Source organism: Tasmannia lanceolata, unplaced genomic scaffold (assembly GCF_043159265.1).
Source record: "Tasmannia lanceolata isolate RefF3 unplaced genomic scaffold, GAP_Taslan_0.1 ptg000006l, whole genome shotgun sequence".
Classification (NCBI taxonomy): domain Eukaryota; kingdom Viridiplantae; phylum Streptophyta; class Magnoliopsida; order Canellales; family Winteraceae; genus Tasmannia; species Tasmannia lanceolata.
Window position 1 is genome coordinate 27,153,655 of NW_027518683.1, and position 24,844 is coordinate 27,178,498.

The following is a 24,844-nucleotide window of genomic DNA, read 5'->3' on the forward strand; positions in this document are numbered from 1 at the left end:
GGGGTGCAAATCCTCGTTCTTGGAAAATAATTTCCTCCTTGGGTAGAGAATGTGTGGAGGGAGGGTCTAGTACCTTCGGCTCGGAGAGAGAACGAGGGAGGGAGGGTCTGGTACCTTCGGCTAGGAGAGAGAACGAGGGAGGGAGGGAGGGACTGGTGCCTTCGGCTCGGAGGGAGGACGGCTCCTCCTCAGGAGGAAAAGATGGGTTTCGCGGCAGGGGGTGGCGGAGAAGATGGAGGCTGCTGGAGAACCCTAGGGATCAGAAAACCCTAAAGCTCTGATACCATGTTAGACGAAAGTTTAGACAGAGAAAATAAAATGAGTTAGGGTTATCTCCCCCTGACTCATATCTTTATACTAAAACATAAAGGAATGTACAAAGTCCTAAATGCCCTTAGGCAAGTTACATATTCCGACAGGAGGTTTAGGGAGTTTAACCATGCCTTATTGGGGAAATGGTTGTGGAGATTTGGGGAAGAGCAGTCTAATTTATGGGCTAAGGTGATTTGTAGTAAGTATGGCTGTATTCCGGGTGGGTGGGAATCAAAGGACGAATATAAGAAAAAGGAGTTGACTGCGTGGAGAGATATCTTGAAATTAGCTTGTTCCTTTAATCTAAAGGTGAGGTTCAGGGTCTATGGTGGTGATAGAATTAAGTTTTGGAGTGATGTGTGGTGTGAAGAGGAGCAGTTAAGGGATCTTGTTCCCTAGGTTGTATCGGGTGGCTGTTAACAAAGAAGCCTTCGTTTGTGAATGTTTTGATCGTAGTGGTGGTAAGTTGATATGTTGTCCTGCCTTTAGAAGAATCCTTTTTGAGTGGGAAAGTGAGGATAAATCTCGGTTGCGGCGGCTCCTTAATAAGTGCTATGTAAAACGTGGGGGTCAAGACAAAAGAATATGGACAGTGGAATCATCCGGCATTTTCTCTGTCAAATCTTTTTATAATGGTTCGATGCCTCGTTCTGTTCCTGCATTTTCTGCAAAGGTATGGAATTTTCATTGCCCACCTCAGGTTAGTATCTTCGGTTGGGCCGTTTGTCGTCAAAGGATACAAACTATTAACTTCTTGAGAAACCGTGGGTTGTTGCTAATTGATTACTGCCCTCTTTGTCTTAATGATGGGGAATCTGTGGATCATTTGTTCATGCACTGTTCTTTCACCAGGATCATATGGAGATGTATCTTTCTGAGGTTTGGAATCACTTGGGTCTTCCCTAGAACTATTCAGAATCTTTTGAGTATGTGGGGGTTTATGCCATGGAAAAAGAGAGGGAAATTATTGTGGAATGTATGTTGGCTAACTACGTGGTGGGTGGTTTGGAAGGAAAGAAACTCTAGGGTGTTTGAGGGTTTGGCCAAATCACCTTATTATTTGTACATGCAGATTATAGCATTGGTCATATCATGGGTTAGATGTTATCCATCCTTTCTTTTTGTATCGGCCTTTGATCTTTGGGAACATTGGAGGGAAGTGTGCTTTAGTACTGAGAGGAAAATTAACATAGTCCAAAGATGGGAGCCTCTGATGCTAGGAATGTTGAAAATCAACTTTGATGGTGCTTGTTTTGGAAACCCGGGTCCAGCGGGGGTGGGCAGTCTTTGCCGTGATGAGTTTGGTGAGATTCTTTGGGCTTTTTCTGGTCCTATTGGTGTGTGTGTTTCTTCTGAGGTGGAAGTTAAAGTTGCCTATTTTGGGATCAAGAAGTTGAGTAGAGAAGTATTAGACCATATCATTGTTGAAAGGGATTCATTGAATGTCATTCGGTGGTTGAAGGGTGGTGTAGCTCCTCCTTGGAGATTTTTGGCGTTATTTGATGAAATTGAGGATTTTGTTGCAGGTTCTGCTATTGTCTTTAATTACGTTTGGAGGTCGGCAAACGAAAAGGCGGATGGGTTAGCCAAGCAGGGAGTTGGGAGGGAGAGTATTCTCTGGTTTGATCATCTTCCCCCGTAATATTTTTATTGTATCTTTTCTTCTTCTTCTCTGTTTCTTTCTTGTTTTTGTTCTCTGGGTTGCCCCTTCTCGGGTGCTCCCTTGTCATTTTTTCTTATTAATGCAAATCGCTATTTCAAAAAAAAAAAAAATAGGGACGCCAAGCAGCATGCAAAGACACGAAGGATCATCCAACCAAGGACCTACGACCTCAGAAATGCCTTACATGAACTGGCCAGAATGCTTCGGAAGTGCCTCCGACCCCATCCACTGGGCAGCCAGTGCCTCCGGCCCCATCCACTGCGCAGCCTAGACGAGAGAAATATGTCGCGAGCTAGACAAATGCATCCTTGGATTCTTTTACAGCCTAGACGAGATGAAATAACCAAGAGGGGGGGTGAATTGAATTTAAATTAAAATTAGGCCTTTTGAAAATTACCTATGAACCCTAATTGGAATTTTCTTCACTTAATTAAATATTTGGTTAGTGCAAATATAATTGACAAACAAAATGAAATGCCAAACCAAACAATAATGGAAATGCAAGAGTGAGAAATGACACACCGATATATAGTGGTTCGGCCAACGGCCTACTCCACTCTACTCAAGGTCGCACTTGAGGGATTCCACTATAGGAGACCTCCACGATGCCCGGCTCCGAGGCGTTTACAAATCCAAGGGATATTAAACAAGGATGCCCTTACACCTTTACAAAGACTCTCCTTCTCCGCCGAGTTCTAAGCGGTTGCTCTCTAGGGAATTAAGAAAGGAATGCCCTAGCCACCTATACAAGATATGGAAGAGAATAGCTTGGCTTCTTCTTGAAAGCTTGATGCTCTTTGTAGATCCTTGCAAGTGAAAGCACTAAGATATCCAAACTCAAAAGATTCACAAGTGAAAGGCAAGTTTGGGAAGAAAACAAAAACTCAAGCAAAAATGGATTGCAAATGTTCTTTGATGCTTAAGGATGTTTTTCAAAAATCAAGAGAGGGAGAAAAACTTCTCTACATGTTGTATATATAGCCACACCAAAGAATATGACCGTTTGGGGGTGGAAATATCAAAAACCAAAAATTAATTTGAATCCCAACGGCTAGTTTTTAGTCTGTCGCGAGGTTCTCGGAGTTCCGAGAACCATTCTCGGAGTTCCGAGAAAATCTCGGAGTTCCGAGAAATGTTCTCGGAGTTCCGAGAGAACGGCCAGAAACAAAATAAATTCTACTGGACCATTTCTCGGAGTTCCGAGAAATTTCTCGGAGTTCCGAGAAATTGTCCAGAAGGTACTGGACCATTTCTCAGAGTTCCGAGGGAACTCTCGGAGTTCCGAGCTCCATTCTCGGAGCTCCGAGAAAAATCTCGGAGTTCCGAGAAGCCTAAAAAATCTGGAAATTTTACCTTTAATTTTTGTGTGATTTTTGGCTTTTGGAACTTGACTCCTATGATAATTTTGGAATGTTTATGAGGGTCCCAACATGTTGGTCCACAGCATAATCATTCACTAAACCGTTGAAGTTCTTAAAGTGTTATTTGAAAAACATTTTGAAAAACACTTTGAAAATACTTTGCCTTGACTTGAGAACCTAAAGAGAGAGGATGTACAATGATACCTATGTGATCTTCAATCCCTCTTTAGCTTTGGTCTTCAAATGATCTTCCATCTTTGGATGCTTGCTTGAGTGAAGATGTGAGCTTGACTTAGCTCCTTTGGCTCTTGTTGAGTATATCTTCAAGCATGACCGAGTTGAGTGTTGGTTTCTTCAATGATTAATCCTATCTTAAACACAACACTTCAAAGCAAATTGATTAGTATTCAAAAAACACAATCAATTATGTTTAGAATCATCAAAACAAGATTGGAGAGTAGACCCTTGGGCTTACAATCTCCCCCTTTTTGATGATGACAAACAAGATTGATTATGAGGTGTGTGGAGTGACATAATAAGCAAGTGAATACTGGAACTCCCCCTCAATATATGCACATAGATAATTGATACAAATTTTAAGCATGTGGTGCATGTAGTGAATTGAATAGATAATCAATTTAAAACCTTCTCCCCCTTTTGTCATCGACAGAAAAGGCGTAAAAAAAATTTGGAGTGGATAACTCCCCCTGAATTTATGCTTATGGTATAAGAAAATATATAACCAAGTAATGCACATATACCTGTTCATGATCGAGATGTTGACATGTGTCAAAATGTTAGATATTTTGATTAAAGTGAAAGTACCTCTCCGACTTAGAAAACTAAGAAGGCTAAGAGTACCAATTGAGTGATTTTTAGGATTAAAAATTGGACATCTCATTCATGCAGATACTACCAAACAAAGATGATATATATATAAATACTATAGAGATAAGCTGGTGAAAGGCACAAAGTATTTATTTGGCAATTTCTTTAACTTGATCTGCACTCCATATGTTTAAGGCACTTCGTATATAGCAAATTCTATCATCACTAAGGGGTTTTGTAAAGATATCCGCTAATTGATCTTCAGTGTTGATATATTTTAAGCAAATATCCCCTTTTTGTGAGTGATTTCTAATGAAGTGATGCCTAATCTCAATGTGTTTTGTTCTTGAGTGTTGTATGGGGTTCTTTGTTAAGCTTATAGCACTAGTATTGTCACATTGGATGAGAATATTGTCCATTTTAATTGCATAGTCCATCAATGTGCTTTTCATCCATAGGACTTGAGCACAGCAAGCTCCAGCTGCCACATATTCTGCTTCTGTTGTGGACAGGGCTACTGAATTTTGCTTCTTGCTAAACCACGAAACAAGTGATTTACCCAAGAATTGGCAAGTCCCACTAGTGCTTTTCCTATCTACTCTACATCCAGCGAAGTCTGCATCTGAATATCCGATGAGAGTGAAGGAGGATGATCTTTCATACCACAGTCCTAGACTTTGAGTTCCTCTTAGGTACTTGAAGATCTTCTTGACTGCCGATAGGTGAGACTCTTTAGGATCTGATTGAAATCGAGCACAGAGACAGACAGTAAACATAATGTCTGGTCTGCTGGCTGTCAAATAGAGCAAACTACCTATCATACCCCTATACAATTTTTGATCCACAGATTTGCCAAATTCATCCTTTTCTAGCTTAGCAGTAGTACTCATGGGAATTCTTGATGTTTTACTGCTATCCATGCCATACTTCTTTAATAACTCCTTTGTATATTTTTCTTGATTTAAAAATATTCCATTTTTGTATTGTTTAATTTGGAGTCCTAAGAAGTAGGTTAACTCTCCCATCATGCTCATTTCAAATTCATTTTTCATTAAAGTTGCAAATTCATCACATAATTTTTGATTAGTTGAGCCACAAATGGTATCATCCACATAAATCTGGACAAGGAGGATATCTTGATGTTCTCTTTTGATAAACAGAGTTTTATCCACCTTTCCCATCTCAAATCCTTTTTCTACCAAGAAAGTGCAAAGCCTCTCATACCAAGCTCTAGGAGCTTGCTTTAATCCATATAAAGCCTTATCAAGCCTGAAGACATGATTTGGATGTTTGAAGTCTTCAAAACCTGGAGGTTGCTCAACATACACTTCCTCTTAGATATAGCCATTTAGGAAGGCACTTTTGACATCCATTTGGTATAGTTTAAAACCTTTATGAGATGCATATGCCAAAAGTATCCTAATAGCCTCCATACGGGCAACAGGAGCAAATGTCTCATCATAGTCTATTCCTTCCTCCTGATTGTACCCTTGGGCTACAAGCCTAGCTTTGTTTCTAGTGATGATTCCATTTTCATCCAATTTATTTCTATACACCCATCTTGTGCCAATGACGGGATGATCACTAGGTCTAGGTACTAGCCTCCATACCTTGTTCCTTTCGAATTGACTCAACTCTTCTTGCATGGCCATCAACCAATGTTCATCCTTTTCTGCTTCCTTGATGGATTTTGGTTCTAATTCGGATAGGAACGCCAAATTATTGCTCACACTACGATAGTATGATCTAGTTCTTACTGGCAATGTGGCATCACCTAAAATTTGGGATTCAGGATGATCAACCAATGTTCTCCTATCCCTAGGTAATGAGGCATCATTTTCATTTTCTACTTCCTCACTAGGTGGTGTATGACTAGTAGATGCATGAGGAGGAGCACTCAATTTTGGAAAAAGATGTTCAATGGGTTCATCCTCATCATGTGGCATTTCTTGAGGTGTTGGCTCTCTTTCATCAAATGTCACATGCATGGATTCTTCTACTACTAGGGTTCTCCTATTAAATACTCTATATGCTTTACTATGAGAAGAATACCCTAAGAAAATTCCATCATCCGACTTCTTATCAAATTTATGTAAATTATCTCTAATGTTCAAAATGAAGCATTTACATCCAAACACTCTAAAATAGCTTATATTTGGTTTCAAGTTTTTCCAAAGCTCATAAGGTGTTTTCTTAGAGATTGGCCTTAAGTATACCCTGTTTATGATATAGCAAGCGGTGCTAACCGCTTCCGCCCAAAAATATCTAGGGAGATCATTTTCATGCAACATTGTTCTAGCCATTTCTTGGAGAGTACGATTCTTTCTTTCTACTACTCCATTTTGTTGCGGTGTTCTAGGTGCGGAAAAATTGTGTTTTATGCCATGTTCATTACAATAAGTGTCAAAGTGTACATTTTCAAATTCCGTTCCATGATCACTTCTAATGTGGGAGATGGCAATACCTTTTTCATTTTGAATTTGATTGCACAATGTTAGGAAGTTTTCATAAGTTTCATCTTTATGTCCTAGAAATATGACCCAAGTGAATCGTGAGTAGTCATCCACAACTACAAACACGTACCTCTTTCCACCAAGGCTACTTGTCTTCATTGGTCCAAAAAGATCCATATGAAGTAGCTCCAAGGGGTAGGAAGTTGAAATCATATTTTTAGGTGCAAATGAGCTTTTTAATTGTTTTCCTAGTTGACAAGTTCTACAAATGTGATCTTTGATGAATTTGAACTTAGGCAATCCTCTAACACTTTCTTTTGAGGAGAGGGTCGAAATGAGATCCATTCCGGCATGACCCAACCTCCTATGCCATAGCCAAGAATCCTCACTTATGGCATTAAGACAAGTTACATTTTGAAGTCTAAGATCATCAAGTCCAATTGTGTAAATGTTATTGTCTCTAGAACCTATGAATTTGACTTCTCCATTTATCTTATTTTTAACAATGCATTTATCGGGATTGAAGACAACTTCAAAACCATTATCACATAATTGACTAATGCTAATAAGATTATGGGACAAGCCATCAACAAAGAGTACATCATGTATGGGAGAGGTAGAGTTACCTATGGTGCCTTCACCTTTGACTTTTCCTTTCTTATCATCTCCAAAGGTAACTTCTCCACCATCCTTGAGTGATAGGGATGCGAATTGAGTGAGATCTCCGGTCATGTGTCTAGAGCATCCACTATCAAGGTACCATGTGTTCCTCTTGTTGTGGCTTTTAAGGCATACCTACATAGGAATAGGCAAGTGAGATCCCTTAGGTACCCAAATCTTCCTAATCTTGCTATGTTCATGTGTTTTCACTTTAGAGTTCAATTTGATCTTATCTTGTTTAGCATGCAAGCAGGCAACCTTATAATGACCTACCAATCCACAATAAAAGCAAATTTTGGTACTACTAGAAGAAGTCTTTTCAAGTTTGTTTTTGTAGTTAGATATTGTGGTATTCCATCTATGTCCAAGTCCACTTTTGTCACTTGACATTCTTTGAAGATTTACAAGTTTATCCAATTTTAATGAACTATTTTCAAATTTTTCAAAGAGTTTCTTGAGTTCAACATATTCAAAAGATAGTTTACCGTTTTCATGTTTTAGTTTGTTATTTTCAATAGAAAGATTTTGTCGATTTTCATTCAAAGTCTTAATGGTAGCATTTAGCTCATGAATTTCTACTTTGCATTTTTCATTTTCATCATCTAAAAATTCATGATCTTTTTTTAACCAACCAAATTCTTTTGTCATGTTAGCAAGAGAATTTTCAAGTGATGCAATTTTATCAAATTGAATTTCAAGTTCATCATTTGCACTTTGTAAGGAATCTAAGACTTCTTGTAAGACAATGACATCATTTAAAGTGTTTACCTCATTGTTGTCGTTTGTTGAGGCCATGAAGCACACATTTCTTGCTAATAGGCAATCTTCCCCATCATTTTGTTCGCCTTCGCTTTCAATCTCCTCATCCCATGTGGCGGACATTCCTTTCTTGCCTTCTCTTCTCTTGAAGCGGTTGTTTGAATTTGGTTCATTGTTGAGTGGACAATCCGGACGAATGTGTCCAAGCTTTTTGCAACCGTAACATCGGGGTTGAGAAGATCCATCACCAACTTCTTCTTTCTTCTTGAATGAAGGGTTTGTCCTTCTATTTCTCATGCCTCCCATGTTCCTTTGCAAGAATTTGATCCTTCTTGTTAGGAGGGCTACTTCATCCTCGATGTCTTCCTTTGCATCTTCACTTTCACCTACATTACAAGCAAAAGCAATTCCTTTTCCTTTCTCGATTTTAGTTTCGATTTCGGGTGCTTTTGTTTTGAAAATCATTTCATGTGTGATCAAGGACCCTATAAGTTCATCTAGGTTCAAAGTGTTCATGTCCTTGGCTTCGGTGATTGCGGAGGTTTTGGATTCCCAAGACAAAGGTAGGGACCTAAGAATTTTAGTTACTAAATCTCTATTGGAAAATTGTTTTCCAAGTCCCCTTAATCCATTTACAAGATTGGTGAATCTAGTGTACATGTCGGCAATTGTTTCATAGGGTGTCATTTGAAAAAGTTCGTATTGCCGAAAAAGATGGTTCATTTTAGATTCTTTAACTTGATTGGTTCCTTCATGGGTGACTTCTAGAGTGTCCCAAATTTCCTTAGCCGAATTCAAATTTGATACTCTATTGAATTCTCTGGGAGATAGAGCACAAATGAGAGAATTCATGGCTTTGGCATTATAATTCGAAGCTTGTTGTTCGGCTTCGGTCCAATCATTTAAATTTCTTGTGGGTAAAATATATTCATTATTAATTGCTCTCCACATTTGATAGTCTTGGGTTAAAAAGATTTTCATTTTGGTTTTCCAAAACCCATAGTTTGTTCCATCAAAATAGGGTGGCCTAGTGTTTGAATAACCTTCATGGTGTTGAGGGTAGTTTGCCATTTTTGAATCTTTACTCTAAACCGGTTAGGGTTTTCAAAAAAATAGAGACGAGGCTCTGATACCAATTGAAATAACCAAGAGGGGGGGTGAATTGAATTTAAATTAAAATTAGGCCTTTTGAAAATTACCTATGAACCCTAATTGGAATTTTCTTCACTTAATTAAATATTTGGTTAGTGCAAATATAATTGACAAACAAAATGAAATGCCAAACCAAACAATAATGGAAATGCAAGAGTGAGAAATGACACACCGATATATAGTGGTTCGGCCAACGGCCTACTCCACTCTACTCAAGGTCGCACTTGAGGGATTCCACTATAGGAGACCTCCACGATGCCCGGCTCCGAGGCGTTTACAAATCCAAGGGATATTAAACAAGGATGCCCTTACACCTTTACAAAGACTCTCCTTCTCCGCCGAGTTCTAAGCGGTTGCTCTCTAGGGAATTAAGAAAGGAATGCCCTAGCCACCTATACAAGATATGGAAGAGAATAGCTTGGCTTCTTCTTGAAAGCTTGATGCTCTTTGTAGATCCTTGATTGCTCTTCAATGATGGTGATTTGCAAGTGAAAGCACTAAGATATCCAAACTCAAAAGATTCACAAGTGAAAGGCAAGTTTGGGAAGAAAACAAAAACTCAAGCAAAAATGGATTGCAAATGTTCTTTGATGCTTAAGGATGTTTTTCAAAAATCAAGAGAGGGAGAAAAACTTATCTACATGTTGTATATATAGCCACACCAAAGAATATGACCGTTTGGGGGTGGAAATATCAAAAACCAAAAATTAATTTGAATCCCAACGGCTAGTTTTTAGTCTGTCGCGAGGTTCTCGGAGTTCCGAGAACCATTCTCGGAGTTCCGAGAAAATCTCGGAGTTCCGAGAAATGTTCTCGGAGTTCCGAGAGAACGGCCAGAAACAAAATAAATTCTACTGGACCATTTCTCGGAGTTCCGAGAAATTTCTCGGAGTTCCGAGAAATTGTCCAGAAGGTACTGGACCATTTCTCAGAGTTCCGAGGGAACTCTCGGAGTTCCGAGGGAACTCTCGGAGTTCCGAGCTCCATTCTCGGAGCTCCGAGAAAAATCTCGGAGTTCCGAGAAGCCTAAAAAATCTGGAAATTTTACCTTTAATTTTTGTGTGATTTTTGGCTTTTGGAACTTGACTCCTATGATAATTTTGGAATGTTTATGAGGGTCCCAACATGTTGGTCCACCGCATAATCATTCACTAAACCGTTGAAGTTCTTAAAGTGTTATTTGAAAAACATTTTGAAAAACACTTTGAAAATACTTTGCCTTGACTTGAGAACCTAAAGAGAGAGGATGTACAATGATACCTATGTGATCTTCAATCCCTCTTTAGCTTTGGTCTTCAAATGATCTTCCATCTTTGGATGCTTGCTTGAGTGAAGATGTGAGCTTGACTTAGCTCCTTTGGCTCTTGTTGAGTATATCTTCAAGCATGACCGAGTTGAGTGTTGGTTTCTTCAATGATTAATCCTATCTTAAACACAACACTTCAAAGCAAATTGATTAGTATTCAAAAAACACAATCAATTATGTTTAGAATCATCAAAACAAGATTGGAGAGTAGACCCTTGGGCTTACACGAGACCATCTAACCTCAAGACCATCTAACCTCAAGGGGTTCGCCATATGATTCATCATTGTGGCCTAGACGAGCGAAACATCTCGCGGGCTAGGCGAATACGTCCTTCGATTTCTCAACAGCCTAGACAAGAGCGCCTATCCTCGCAAGCTTCTCCATTTGATTCCGCTTCGCGGCATGGACAAGAGAAATATCTCACGGGCTAGACTAATGCATCCTTTGGATTTCTATCAGCGCCTAGCCTCAAGAAATTACATATGAGTCTGCTCCACGGTCAAGACGAGCGAAATATCTCGCGTACTAGACGATTGGGTCTTTGGATTTCTTCAACAGCCTAGATGAGAGAGCCTAGCCTCGCATTCTTCGCCATATGATTTAGCTTCACGGCCTAGACGGGCAAAATATCTCGCAGGCTATACGAATGTGTCCTTCGATTTCTTCTGCAATTCAAGAAAAATGAAAAAAATTATACAAACAAGGCTCTCGGCCTTTCTTATAAAGAAATAAAAATTACATACACGGTTGAGACTCAAGGACTGGACGACAATACAAAATAGCAACAGAGACCCCCTCCCTTGAGATGAACCAATCCTCGTGAGGATCCTCTCCTTCTTTGCTGCTCCAAGCTCCCCATGGTTGATGTCTCCAAGAAGGCAGCGACGCCAACCACCGTTCCTCCATCATCCAAAAATGCCACGCCGACATTTCCTTAAAGTTGAGGAGTTGCTTAGCACGAGGGCCTCTAGCGGCTTGGGCGCCCTCGAATCGCCATCAACACTATGGTCTCTTTAGAGACGTCTGGCCGCCACACTGCTCGTCCAGACAGAATCACCGAAGCGAGCTCACCACCTCCCCGCCCCCCTCAACCCATAGGGATGGAAGAAGCCCCTCCGTAGCCGGAACCCGTGGGAGCCATGCTCGATGCACACCCCGAGCCAACCCACGCCTCGACGCCATGGTTGAAACTCGATGTAACTCTCCTCACCACGGTCAAAACTCAAGACAGATCTCCTTCTTCGTCCAAGAGCGAAGCCTGTTTACCCAAAGACTCCATTCTTCCGGAAGCTAAGCCTCCCCTCCGCATGAACACACCCTCTCCATCATGTGTCTCCCCCTCATCTGGTATCATCACCCTCGGCTCCGCCTAAGGAAGAAGAAAAGACCTAAAGGAAAGGACGCCTGAAGGAGAAGCCGAAGAACTCCATTTATAGACCCATCTGTCTCCTTGAAATCTCCAAGCAGCATTTACTGCAAGAGTCGCATCTCTCTAAACATTGCGACACGTGGACGACCTTAGACAAGGAACAACTTCCCATGCTTACGACGTTGCTCACCCTTCTCCTACCATGAGGAAATGTCCACTAGCTGTGCCGCTTCGGTTCACAACCCCACTCTACATCTCGAGAAAAGGGCAAACCCCGGCACCTCAAGCGTCATGGTCGATTTACGCCACAAGATAATCTAACAAGACAAGAAGTGGGGGGCTTATATGATAGAGATAAAAATTGTTGAAGCCCCTCCGATGATGACACATGGCAAGAGAAAGAAAAGCACCCAACCCGACTTTCCAAGCACGCCACGAGCAGGAGCGTAGCATGGAGATCTGTACCTGCCACAATCACCCATCAGCACTTGCGGAAGATCTAGCCCGTATAGAACCCCCGAATTGTCTCCATCAGTAACAATGGTGTCACCATATCCTGATATGATGCATCGCCATTGACTTGAAAAGCTCTACCACATCACAAAGATCTCCCCAGCGATATGCTCTGTGCCATACCGCCGTTACATCAAACCTGGAACAACGGAACCTCCTACAAAAGGGGACCCTCCTTTCCATTCAAAGGGATCACCTCCCTACCAAACCAACTCACCACGTGTGTGGTAACGCACTGCCTTTGCTATGCCAAGTTCTCATTCAGTTGATCTCAATACTGACTTGAGCGTCGGTCGAAGGGTCCTATGGAGTTCAAACTCCTTGTGGTCCCCAACCTGTTGTCCGTCAGCGCAGGTCACGGATAGAGTTGACATCAGGCGGGATTGACACTGTCGCGCCTGTACGTCCGATTGCTCGGACAGATTTGAGCATCATCAAAGCTCATGGCTGCTGTCATTTATTTTTTGCTATTCTTTCTGAATCCTAAGAGAACTATTCCTTCATTTTAGGTCCAATGGGAGAGGGGATCAAGGACGGACTCACAGTAGGATACGTGGTGATGGAAGGGAAGGTAGTGGGAATTTTCAATCTTCAAACACGTGTCGAACTGGGGTTGCACAAGCTATTAACGAGTTGAAATCGTTGGGGATCAAAACCGCCATGCTCACTGGAGACAGCCATGCAGCAGCCTTACATGTTCATGATCAGGTATGCTCAACACCAGTCTAAGTACAGTTCCCTCAAATTGGATGGTTACGATCATTTGTAATTTCACTAATATATTAAATGAATTATAACTATACCACTAAATAGCATTTGCCCGTGTGTGTGTTGCAGTTAGAGCAAGCAATAGAGCTAGTACATTCAGAGCTCCTGCCGGAAGAGAAAGTGAGAATCATCAAAGAGCTCAAGAAAACAGGGCCAACAGCCATGGTCGGTGACGGAATGAATGACGCTCCGGCATTAGCTACGGCCGATGTTGGTATCTCTATGGGCATCTCTGGCTCCGCAGTCGCCACTGAAACCGTACATGTAACACTAATGTCTAACGACATTCGGAAGGTACTATGAAACAACCAATTTTTCCAAAAGCTTAAGCTGTTAGAATTGATGCTATTTAATCATATATAATTCGAACACTCCCCCTTATTTGTGGCCCTACTTTTGGGTTGGCCATACACGTGGATTTTAAATATCAAAGAGTTGTTGGGTTTTGAAACCAGAACCTGCCATGAGGTGACAGCTCTGATAAAATGTGAAAAATACAAATTTCTCCAAATGCTTGAACATAGTTGGTGTTACTTAATCTTCAATTCAACACTCCCTCTCATGGGCTCTTATACCATGTGAAACAACCAATTTCTCCAAAAGCTTAAGCTGCTAGAGTTAGTGTTATTTAATTATTTATACTTCAACAGGCACCACAGGCCATCCGGCTCGCACGTAGGACGCGCCAAAAGATAATCGAGAATATCGGATTATCAATCATTACAAAGGCCGCCCCCGTCGGATTGGCTATTTCCGGCCACCCTCTCGTGTGGGTGGCAGTCCTCTCCGATGTTGGCACGTGCTTACTTGTCATCTTCAATAGCATGCTTCTTCTTCGAGGAACTGAGACTCCGAAGAGTAAGTGTTGCCAATCCGAGCAAGGCTCCGACCCAACCCGAGAAGCATTGCTGTTGCATGTATAATTCATGTTCGACAAAAGCATCAATCAAAATAGAGACATGAAAGGGGAGGAGGGGGTGTTGAAAGAAGGAAAGATTTCCAAGAAAGCTTAAGAAGCTTAACAGAAGGAATCAATTAAAATATAATTATATGTATGGAACTGTGAATATGTTAGGGAATTTTGTTTATTGACATAACTTAAATAGCAATTTCCATTTAGAGAAGTTTTAGTCCGGTTTTTTTAACTATGAGAAGATGGCGGGAAATCTGACAATGGGGATAATAACTAAGTAGATTTACAGACAGTACCATTTATCGAAACAAAGTAATGTGAATAGCGATTCCAATAAGCAATCAAAGACGCATTATAAGTTCCCCACCTAACTATGGCTCCAGTCCTGTAGTTATAATATCAATTACTAGGTGCTCATCAGTATTCAAACACATAACAGAAGATTGAGGGAGAGTTCTATTTATCTACCTAATCCACCTAAAAGAAGGAAAACATGAATGATCTCTTTCTTACTATGGAAGAATTTCTTTGCGCAGTATGTTCTTCTTTGTCTCCCAACCCCCTTCGGTTGTGAGCACGTTTCTTCGATAAATTTTCTACAATTTCCATGTAGAAAATTTTCCAAATGGAGCCTTGTTAAGATTCAGTCCTTCAGCTTTTAAGGAACTATTATGTCCTCTTGAAACTTTTACAAATTCCAAACCCTTGTTACACCAATAACCACATGAGAAAAGTCATCCATCGGACTCAAGAAAGAAGATTAACAACAAATTCTCTAATCTCGAAGGAAAATGGGAAGGACTTTACAGATATGAGATTAACTTGTAGAAAATAACAATTGTAATCAATTTTCCTTGAAAATTCAACATGCAGAAATCATCTACCTTGTAGATCTGATGAAACAAAGTAGATCAGCTCTTTAAACACAAGAGAGTTCAATCAACAGAGGCTTTGAAAGTTGATTCATGGTCTGATCTATATCTGAACTTCATCAATTTAAATTTCAGCTAAGATCAGCTCCTTGACAAGCTTCTAGCAGATATTCGTCTTCAATTCTGATTGTTTTACCCAAAATTTAGATGAATTTAGCTCAGGAGTTAGGGCTACTTACCACACATGCAAATTGCAGGAAATTATTAGATGAAATTTCAGGACAAGAGATGGGAGACAACAATTAAGATGCTCGGTCACGATTACAGCACAGGAAGGAATAAAAACCTTGCAATATACAAGGGAAGAATAAGACAAGAAAGAAGAGCTGAAATTCAAGCACTAAACCTTCCTTGATTTGAACCAGATTCCCATCACAAGTAGTTTTCTCCCAAAGACTTTAATTCCCCAAAGTTTTAAATTGAAACTTTGGGGAATGCATTGCTTTAATTCCCCAGAGCTGAGAAGATGAATGCATTGCTTCCTTAATCCGGGTACAGCTACAACTACGGAAAGTAAAAGGGTACAAGTGCTGAAAAAGTAAAGTTAAAGCGCTAATAAATGTTTTGAATTTGGTCTGGGACCTCTTTCTTGGAAAATGATACCTCATTGTATAGCTTTATTTTGGTAACCACTCCTCATTACCCCATGTTCTTCTGAGAGGGAAACTTTTTGGTAACTATGCATCATGGGTGACCAACGATTGGAAACGACCATGCCACATCCTTGAGTCAATCCAAACAGAAAGCAGCGTGCGGATTCGGTCCCATACTACTGATGTTCTCTCTTAAGATGAATATGCTCTAGTGAAATCTTCAATAAATGTCCACCTCTATGGGTTCTAGTACATGCACGTTCTCCTAGATGTCCATTAAGTGCCATCATGGCATATAATTCTGTTGACTTAGTCCACGTGGACTGTCACTTGTTAATTCGGCCATTTATGACCGATTAAATCCCAAAAATGAGCGTAAACATTGCCCCCCATATTTCATTGGTCGACGAGCGAAGACCGATGGAATGTATCTATCAGTGTGGCCAGAATTTCATGCCCCTCTGGTTGACGACTCTTCATTTCCATGCATTGGTAGTCTTCCAGGAGTACTTCTTTAGTAGGGATTCGAGTACTCCTTTCTGAGTGGGAAAACGGCGGTAATCATATCTTTTATCTAATCAGTATATTTTGAACTTTGTTTCTTTATCTCTTCACTGCCTATAAGATTTATTTTCTTTTTTTCTGTTTCGTTTTCTCTTCTTTCTCAGTCATGGCAACTCCTTCTCGTCAAAACCCAAAAAGGCCATACCCTCTAGAGTGAGCTCCGTTGACGACTCATCCAACCCAAATCCTTCCACTAGTCTTGATAGACTGAGGAACTTTCAAACCATCAACCCGGCCCTCTGTATGGTCCAAAGTCCAAACATTCATGGCCACCTCTGATGCAGGTTCTTTCATCGTGGGTCCTCATTGTCCAAAAGCTTCCTTCAAGCATGTGCTTTCCTTTCCCCCAACATCACAAAGCGGAGCTCCCCATATAGGCCTCCAAATCTACGCCTGTAATCACATATGAGGTCTTGGCCATTGGACGACCCTTCTTGGAAACATTGGGTGGATCGAGTTTCCAACGAAAAAGGGGATTCCTGGAAAGAAATATGCACTTTTCATGCTATTTATCTGTCAAAATTTCGTATCTGCGCCGATAGTTCCGAATTAGCTGCCGCCCTCGATTTTTGGTGCTCCGTTACCGACCCCCCTCATTTCGGAATAGGCCCCATGAGCACAACGCTCCTTGACATTGCAGGTTTAACTGGGTTTCCTCTTTTGGGGATGAATACTCTGTCTGTCTGAACATTACCGAAGATTTTCACAGCTTAGTGGTTGACAAGAAATTGGTCTATCATACTTATGAAACCTTGTACCAAAAATAGGATGGAGCAGTGACAGACCAAGAATACCTAGCCTTTCTTCTAGTTTGGGTATGCCAATTTTTTAGTCTATCCAAATTCTTGCAAAATCATTAAAGGTAATCTAAAACTAGCAATGGCTTTATTCCAAGGCTGAAAATTTGCCCTAGGTTCCATATTTCTTGCAACCCTTTATCGCAGATGCCGCGACTTCATTTGCGCGAGGGGTAGGGGGTGGGGGCAGGGGCATCCTCTAATGGCCCGCACCGGGTTCTTCAATTGTGGCTCTATTCATATTCCTAGAAACTCGGCCGTCTCTTGCGAGTATTAAGGATCCTCTCACCATCGGCTTTGAGTATACTTCGGATGAGAAGGAGTCTCTCACCTTTTGGGACTGCTTGCTTTTCTTTTTGATCTGAAAACTTGAGTGATTTTCATCCCCATGTTCTCTACCTTTTTGGGCCCATCATTTTTTCGAGATTCAATTACCCTTTCTACGACCTTGGACCGAAGACTCTCAACCAACATTTGGGCCACCTACCTGATCCCTCGTGATCTTCACTTTGGTATTTTTCTTAGATGCTACAAGCATGGACAAGTGCAGGGTAGAAGTGTACTATCCTCAGTTGCTTGGTCGCCGATTTGGCCTCCCACAGTCTATCCCTTATCCAGTTACTTATTCAGCCAATACCAACCTCTTCGACAGGTTGATTTTCTTTTCTTTGGCTGAAACAACAATAAGCTCATCTATTTATGAAGAGTTGAGACCGGCTTTTAATATCCATGAGTTCATTGTTCGTCCCTAGTCGACTGACACTTTCAACCTCTGGTGGGAGAGGTATAGTGGACCATTTCTAACCGTTTTCCCGAAACATCTTACTAACGATCCTGATGTAGAAACTTTTTCGGACAAGTACGAACCAGACTCTGAGGCTATCAACCCATTTTCCAAGGGAAAACTAGGTAAGAACCTAGCCAAACCTCCTCCGCTTCGTTACTCCATCATTCCCTTCTCACATGATCTTTTTGTTTTCTTGATAGGTATGTTAGCTGAAGGATTTCTAAAGGTTCAACTAATCACCTATGTTTTGATGATTAACAAACCCAAATTGATTAGGTTTTATGGACTATGAGTTGCCTTGAAGTGTATGTGCATTAGACAGGTTTTCAATTGTCATATCTCATCTAACATTACACATGTTAGCCCAAGGGTTTCCGTGGGTTCAGCTATTCCTTTGTTTTGGTGATCAACAAACCCAAATTTATTAAGTTTTAAGTCCTGATGAATTGCCTTGGACTGTTGCGCTATAGAAAGGCTATTCACAGGTCAATCCATGCTAGCACACCACCACACATGTCCAATGCTTGAGGGTGAACTAGTCAACTGGAACAAACTTGGATCATCATGCTTTGAAGGTACAATCAAGGAGGAGCTCAAGTTCAAGCGTCCCAAGAAAGCCATGGACTTTAAAGGAAGATCTAACGAAGGCTAGGTCAAGAGACACTCAAGAGAGTGCACATTATGGTAGATTGTATTTCCTTTCTCTCTCTCTCTCTCTCTCTCTCTCTCTCTCTCTCTCTCTCTTATGTTTTCTCTTGATCAAGGCACACTCCAAAAACCCTAAAAAGTATTCAAAACGTGTTTGATAACCAAAGCAAAAGATTCTGAAATATAAAATAGTTTTCAACTTTTTAAACAGATTTTAATGCAGACCGGTCGACCGGCCTACCAGGGTTGACCGGCCCCTGAGAAACACAAAATCGTATTTCCAACAGCATATGAATCTCGGACGACCGAACCCTCCGGTCGACCGGACCTGAGAAAAGTTTGTTTTTAAAATATGAACATAAGCCTTCGGGTAGACAACTGAACCTCACCGGTCAACTGGCCCTAGTGGAAAAAATATAGTCATTGAGGCATAATGGCTAGTTTCTAAAATGACCCAGTTTTTACCAAAATGCCCATCAACGGCTAGCTTTGGGTAAAACCCATATATATGTGTTTGAACTTGGATTTATTATTGATGAAAAGGTTTTCCATCCCATCTAAAGCCTACACAAACACTTGCCACCCATTTTTCCTTACATATCTATCTCCATCTCTTGTGCCTTGATCCTGATTAGATCTTTGAGAGATTAGATTAGGCTTTACTTGTACTTTGCTTTGAAAGAATCATTGTGAGCTAAAACTTGTAATCAAGCCTATCAAGAGGCTAAAACTCTTCTTCTTTATTGAACTAAAATTGTAAGGTGGAAAGGGCACCTATTCCCTTGGAAGTTTATAAGGGCTTTAATTTTGGTCGCCCAGAAGAGATTGTTGACAAGTACTCGGAGACGCGGGGCCTTCTTCATGGGTGAATGTGGAAGTCGCAGAGCCATCTTCGCTGTACCAATTCTCAATTAGTGTTAGCCCTCAAGGACATCTTGAGAAGATTGGAGTAGGTTTAGGTTTATAGATCGAACCACTATAAAAATCTTTGTGAGGTATCTTTTCTCTTGGTACCAATCTCACTCACATTTATTTGTGCTTACATGCTATATCATCATTACATTGATTAAATTTCACTTGTTTATTCATACTTAGCTAATTAGGCCAATAACTCTCTTAATCAAGTTGTAAACTAATTAGGGTTTTGATCATAAATCATCAACATTATTGCTGTCCCATTAACCCAACTTGATTAAGCAAAGATAAAACGAGGGTGAACTTGAAAAGTTTCAAAGAAGGCAAATCTTTTTTTAAGACAACCAATTCACCCCCCCTCCCTATTGGTTGCCATACTTGGGATTTTTCACATTTCCCAAATCTTGAAGATCAACCATAAACAAGTGCAAAGGAGCTAGACAAAACTGGAGATATCAATCCTTGAAGATGAATAAAGGAGAATTTCAATTCAAATCGATGTCAAGCAAACCATGTATCAAGAGGAGAATCATATTGAAGACAAGATCAAGAGAAGCAAGATTTTAACTCAAAATGTACATCCTTCTCTTTTGATTTTTTCAAACTCAAGGCACTGTCAAATGTTTCCCAAAATGTTTTCAAAATGGGTTTTACAAATTATAAAAATGGTTTTAACTTAAAATTTGGGAAAACTTTGTTCCTCGATTGACTGCCAGATAAAGTTCACCGCGAGTCTTCTGGTCACAAAAAAAGAAAAAGGAACAAAGTCTATCGGACAGTCGACCGCACCTGATAAAAACTATAAAAAAGCCCTACAGCTAGCTGGGCGGTCTATCGAGGGGTCGTCCACCCAAGCCCGCCCGAGCCGTTGGCGGCCCAGTAACGGCTAGTTTTTGGTTTTTTCACTGTAAATGCATAGGAACTACATTTATTTGGGTTTCTAACTCTATACCAACCCTCTTAAGCCCTCATTAATCATTTGCAGAGTTTTTATATGGTGGGCCGCCATCCAACAACATGGGCAGAGAGAGAGAAAACTTTCACCCTTGATTTTTGATCCAACATGAGCCCCTTTTTTGACTTTTTGTTGGATAAAAAATCAAGGTGGTTGATATTTTCTCTCTCCGCCCTTTACATATAAAGGGCGGCCACCATATAATTTCTCTCATTTGCAAACCTATTTTGGCTTTCAACTCTCATCCAAAATTCTAGTTCCCTATTTGGAATAAATCTTTAAGAGTTTGACTTTAGGCATTACTTCTAATATAATTTGAGAGTTTTCTTCTTCAAGATTCAACGTGCAATAATCCCTATCAAGGAGGCAAAGCAAGCACTAATCTCTTCTCCAATTGTACGATTATTTTAAAGGTGGAAGGGCACCAACTATAAATCCCTTGGAGTTTGAAGCTCGTTTGTACATAGCTTGAATCCAGCACTCAAGTAGGATCAATTTATCTACAATAGCGTAGTTGTTCTACCGAATTTTCGGAGAACCCGAAGCCCCTTCGTCCGAATAGCTCCGTTGTTTTGCCGAATTTCGGAGAACTTTTGGGCTATTTATCTATAATAGCGCCGTTGTTCTGCCGAATTTTTGGAGAACCCGAAGCCCCTTCATCCAGATAGCGCCATTGTTCTGCAGAAATCTCGGCAAACTCGAGATCCCTTCGTCTAGATAGAGCCGTTGTTCTGCCAAAATCTCGGCAAACTCAAGGCCCCTCCGTCCAACTAGCATTGTTACGCTGCCAATTTCTCTGAAGAAATCCTCACACCTTCCTGCTAAAATTACATTTATTTTCCTGCTTTCTGCACATCTGTTACAAAAAATCGGTGTAGGGAAGTTATGGGATTTAGGGTACCTATTACCCTAGATCCTGTAACGTAAATCTCTCTCATCTCTTTGTAAATAGGGCTACATTCCCTCTCTTTATCTTGCCACTCTGTCTCCGGTCCTACCAAAGACAAAAGAGACAGAGACAAGAGCCCTGGTGCTTCACGGTGTTGAACAAACATAGGGAATCATAAACCCATAGTTTTCTTTCCCTTATGCGTTGTCTTTTCTGTTTGATTTAGTTATCCTGATTGTGGTCAGTTGTGAGATCCTTCCTGGACTAATACTACAGCGTACGACTTCAATCAGGATAACGACCTGAATCGCTTATTTTATTTTCTTTGTAAATTCATTTTATTTACATTATGGAATTAAGCCTAATCCAAATAAAGGATAAAAAGAGAAGCTTTCTGATTAAATTCTTCAAAAATGCCAACTCAAGTTAAGAGACCGAGCTTACTCGGGCATGACGGGTGCCTAACACCTTCCCCGAATGTAACCATAACCCTTACCCAGATGTAAGGGCCATGCCTTAACAAATAGAGCAAAATTACGGATTCTAGGCCCTGAGCAAGAGAACCCCTTCGGTTACTGCTCCTCCAATGAAACTCGGGTATCCGTACCTGTTTCATCGGAAGAGCAGACACGGGTCCTAGGCCCTAACCTAGGTGGCGACTCTGAGTTTCTATTTTTTGTGAAATCCGAACCACGATCCTGAGTGCACAAGAAACACAAATCAACAAACACTCCCAAAAAATCCGACGTGGTGATCCCCTGCCGCCCCAATGCACGCGGGAGAAAAAACTGGCTCCCGCACTCTTGAAAGAGATCTTCAATACAATTTAAAAGGTAAAACTACTTAGCACCTTGATCGTATTGGCGTCAAAGGTCTTCATAGACTCTTGGTCTCGAAGTTGAACACTTGAATTGCTTTGGTCCATGTGACTCTCTCTTGAATAGATCTTCACTTTGGAAGTATGAGTAGGTCACCAATGCTTGTTCATCTTCAAGCTCAACTTGGCATTGTGTAATGGCATGCTTGTAGGATCTTCAATTTGAGCTCTTGATTGGACATCTTTCAAGGACGATGTCACCATTGTGTGTAAGCTCTTTGTTCATTTGTGCATGTTGATCATCAAGCCATGTGTTGTGTTGTATTGTCCTAGTGTGCTAACTTTGGATTGACATGTGACTTTCCTGTCTAAGGATTAATACTACAAGGCGACACATTAGTCCATAATAACTAATCAATTTGGGTTTGTTAGCATCAAAACAACAAGGAAAAAGGTCATTAGTGGAACCAATAGGAAACCTTAGGCTAACAAGATTTCAGCAGAAACTGGTTCTAAAAATCTCTCCAAGCATTTGTCAGTTTCTCTCTCTTTCTCTCTATAGGGTTTTCTAAAATCGAAGGGGAAAGGGGTGTAAATACCAGAGAGGGAGTGGTGTTAAAGGGTAAATGGGGTGTACTAACCAAATGGGGGGGGATTAATGCTAAAACGGTGTCACACCCAAAACATGGGTGTGAAAATCAGAGCAAAAGCAAGTGGAAGGAAGAAGGGATGATAAATGAGAGGGAGAGGTCCCTTCTTCCTGCGATTTTTGGAGGCTCCAAAATCGCACGAGCCTCCCCAAAATCGTAGGGACGTGGGTCCCACTACTAGTTTTGGTTCCCAGTTAATGTATATAAGATTTTGAGGTTTAGAAAAGTGGTTTCGGGCTTCAGGTAGTGGATTTTTGGGTGCAGGAGGGTTGGTGCACATCCAAATAGTTGTTTCGATGACCTGCACTGATCTCTAATTCGCAGAAAATGGTTCTGAGCAGTGCAAAAGAAACTTTCGGTAGTTACTTTATGGTTTTTGGTGACCGAAATATGGTAATTTGCTCTTGGTTGCAGGTAAATGGTTTCTGGTTTTCAATAAAATCTCTTGGGTTGCCAAATGTGATCTTTGGATTCTGAGGACTATTTCTTCGTAACCGAGGGTGATTTCTAGTTCCCAGAAAGTGGTTTCGGGTGACCAAAAGTGGTTTCCAGGTCCTATATATGGGTTCCGGGTCCCTGGAAGTTGGGTTCTGGTTCCCGTTCTTTGGAGCTGGTTTACGGGTTAAGTGATCTATGACTTTAGGAAGGTTGTTCCTGGTAGCCAAAGAGGTTTCCGGTTTCTAAAAGGTGGTTTCTGGTGACCGAAAGGTGGTTCCTGCCCCTAGAAATGGTTTTCTATAGATATTTTTCTGAGTTTTGGTGTTTGGATCTTCAGGATGTTGTGTTTGTTGAGGGTGTTGAGCTATTGAGCTTTATCCTTGGGACATTTGTTTGATTATTTTAGAGCTTTTTTGGAAGGTTTTGGTAAACTCGGATGGTTCTGGATGCAAGCTTGATTGCAGGGTGTTTGGGTTGTTCGGGTGGTTTGGGTAACTTTGTGTTTTGGAAAAAACCTAAAGAATTACTGAGAGAGATATCGTGAGAAAGACCAGAGAAGCTTCAAGAGTAATTATAGGATCCATCATCACAGTAACCTATCATTAGTTCGGTCTTGACAAAATGAGGTGTTTACATAGTGTCTTTATGAGTAAAAACAATTCAACATTAGTAGGACCACTGGAGGAGGTCCATGGTTAAAAGAAGAGGGAGAGGGTGGGGGTTGTCTACCTAACAGAAAAATCTATCTAATTCATTTAAAAAATACCTGGAAAGACAGTAGGAAATATACTTATCTAAGAGTTCCTATTAGATAAATTGATGCTACCCACTCGTTGCATAAAAATTAAGTACCGACCTAAACACAATTCAATTAAAAAATACCGGGTATGATAGTAGGAAATGCATTTAACCAAGCGTTCCCATGTGACCCAACATAAGAAAGTCATTAAGTAAAATTTAAGCAACCAGCTAAACACACTTATCTAAGAAGTCCCACGTGACCAACCATAAAAAAAAACAGTCGTTGCATAAAAATTAAGCAACGACCAAATCTCAAGTAAACTCAAGTTGGCTTATCAAACGGTCATAATCATCTGATGAGAGTGAATTTCAGGTCATGCCATCTCTCCATTAGGTTTCCCCAAGGTAGATCATACTAATATCATGACGGTGGATCTAGGCATAAGCGCTCGAAACGAACGGTGAGACTTTACAACAGGTGAACTCACCCTCTAGTTGCTTCGCTTTTTGTGCCTTCTTTCTCTCGACGGGGGCACACACTGTGAATTGTTTTTTTTTTTCAAAAAAAAAAATACACACCTATGTACAAACACCGTATCACAGTATTTAAAAAAAACTCACTTGGGCCCACTTTATTAAAAGATCCAAACCATTGATTTTAGGGCCACAACAAAAATAGGCCTTGCCCATAAAATCATCTCCGTAGGATCAGCCTAATCTTCCAATCTGCAAACATATGACATCATATACAAACATCTACAGATCTGAGAGTTTGGATCATCCAATGGGGATTTTTTTTTACGGAAATACCTATTTACATTGGGGCCCAACAAATGAATGGTCTGCATCGTCGAACAAGGCGCGCCCTAGTGAATTTTCTAATAAATAAACGTTATGAGGTGTCCGTATATAGGTCCAACTATTTTTTTAAACTAGAGTGGGCCCACCTTGTTCAAAGATCTAAACCATCAGTTGTTGAGGCCCAACAATTGAATGGTTTAGATCTTTGATCCAGGTAGGCCTACAACTAACAACTATCTACAAACACGATATAAAGTGT

General features: G+C 40.7%; 1 long non-coding RNA gene across 1 annotated transcript in view; it reads right to left on the reverse strand.

Moving 5' to 3' along the window:
• The window catches only part of LOC143878532 (uncharacterized), a 37,720-nt gene extending 21,896 nt beyond the window's left edge, over positions 1-15,824 (reverse strand). Inside the window, exon 1 of the long non-coding RNA XR_013251007.1 lies at positions 14,943-15,824. This is a non-coding gene — a long non-coding RNA (uncharacterized LOC143878532). The remainder of the gene's footprint in view (positions 1-14,942) is intronic.
• Positions 15,825-24,844: the final 9,020 nt, after the last annotated feature.